The 2086-nt window shown below is 37.3% G+C and overlaps 1 non-coding gene across 1 annotated transcript; it reads left to right on the forward strand.

Annotated features, from left to right (window-relative positions):
- Positions 1-530: 530 nt before the first annotated feature.
- On the forward strand, positions 531-637 carry LOC121211530 (small nucleolar RNA R71). The gene has a single exon (XR_005906754.1). It is a non-coding gene; the product is annotated as a small nucleolar RNA R71 (small nucleolar RNA).
- The last annotated feature ends 1449 nt before the right edge of the window (positions 638-2086 follow it).

Consider the following 2086-nt stretch of genomic DNA (forward strand, 5'->3'; position numbering starts at 1 on the left):
TTTTCTCTTGTTGGTAGGGTGGTTGTTGGAAGCTTGGAGGTGGTGGTGGTCGCTGATTCCCTTGGCCTCCCCATGAAAAATTTGGGTGATTCCTCAATCCTGCATTGTAAGTATTGCTATACGGATTATTTTGAGATCGAGGATTATTACCCATGTAATTTAACTGCTCGCTCTCCATATTGTGGCCGTAGGGTGGGTATTCTGGATTGCTCGATCCACCTCCACTTGCTTCGCACTGCATTACTGGGTGAACCTGTGAAGAACTAAGAAAACCATCAATTTTCTTATTCAAGAGTTCTACCTGATTAGAGAGCATGGTGACCAAATCGACGTTATAAATGCCGGCTGCTTTTGTTGGCTTTGTCCTCATGACTTGCCACTGATAATTATTCAGTGACATCTCCTCTATAAATTCATAAGCATCTTCAGGTGTCTTATTATTGATGGTTCTGCCAGCGGCTGCGTCAATCATTTGTCGAGTCGAATGATTCAGGCCACTATGAAACGTTTGAACGTGTAGCGAATGTGGTAACCCATGGTAAGAGCACCTTCTCAAAAGGTCCTTGTATCTCTCCCATGCATCGTAGAGTGTTTCTAAATCCATCTGCACAAAAGAAGAGATATCATTACGTAATTTGGTTGTTTTAGCCGGCGAAAAATATTTTAGTAAAAACTTTTCGGTCATTTGTTCCCAAGTAGTGATTGACCCTCATGGTAACAAGTTCAACCATTGTTTAGCCTTATTCCTCAACGAAAAGGGAAACAACTGAAGGTGAATGGCGTCATCAGAAACGCCATTGATTTTAAAAGTGTCGCAAAATTCTAAGAAGTTTGCCAAGTGAGCATTGAGATCCTCGTCCTGCAAACCATCAAACTGAACAAATTGTTGGATCATTTGAATGGTGTTAGGTTTCAGTTCAAAATTATTAGCAGCAATAGCAGGCCTAACTATGCTCGATTCAGTTACTGTTAAAGAAGCTTTAGCATAATCATACATAGTACGCGAAGCAAGATTCTGATTAGCAGCAATCACAGGAGGTAGCGAATTTTCTTGGTTTTCAACCATTTCCTCGGTTGTGGTTAAAATATCGTCCTCTTGCTCTTCCTCTGTGTATCTTAAGCTTTGCCTTATTTCTCTTCAGTTTCTGCGAACTGTGCGATCAATCTCACTATCAAACAGTAATGGTCCTGACGGGTTTCTTCTGGTCATAAACTAGAAAAACCTATCAGAAGAAAATAAATGAAGAATTAGAAAAGACAATAAAAATTTAAATTGCAATAAAAGTAAAATGGCTAAAGTAATAAAAATTGAGTGTTCCTAATATCCTAGTTCCCTGGCAACGGCGCCAAAAACTTGATACATGATATTCGCGACAGGTTTTAAAAATTTATAGTTAAGTGTTCTTGAAACTAACTATTATCACGATGAAGGCAAGTGTACCTATCGAACAGTAGTATAGCTTTAGCAAGACCGGATTGTCAAACCCAAAGGAACCAAGAGTACTAGTAATTACTTTCTTTTTATTATCTACCCTAAAAATTAAGGGATTTGTTTATCTAAACTAGTTAACTAAACTAAGAGTGCACAGAGAGAAATTAGGGAAAAGCTTTTGGGAAAAATTCGATTGATTAAGACAATACCCAAGGAAAAATCCACCTAGACTTCACTTGTTATTCGACTCTGAATCAGAAAATTTATTCATTTGACTTGATTCGTAGAAATCCCTAAGTTATATTATTATCTCTCTCGAGACTAATAACGTCTAACCCTAGGTTGATTAATTGAAATCTCTTTCTAATTAACACCTAGTGTTGCATTAACTCGATCTATGGATCCCATTATTAGGCTTCACCCTAATCCGGAAAAATCTTATCACCCTATCTCTAGGCGTGCAATCAACTCCGCTTAATTATGACAGATTTACCCTTAGACAGGGTCTATTCCTCCTCTAAATAAGAGCATTAACTTGAATCAAGATCCTGGAATATTAAAACAAGAATTAAGAACACATAATTAAGAACAAGTCAAATATTTATCATACAATTTAGATAATAATAACAATATTCGTCTTAGGTTTCATTCCCC

Source organism: Gossypium hirsutum, chromosome A12, assembly GCF_007990345.1.
Source record: "Gossypium hirsutum isolate 1008001.06 chromosome A12, Gossypium_hirsutum_v2.1, whole genome shotgun sequence".
Lineage (NCBI taxonomy): Eukaryota > Viridiplantae > Streptophyta > Magnoliopsida > Malvales > Malvaceae > Gossypium > Gossypium hirsutum.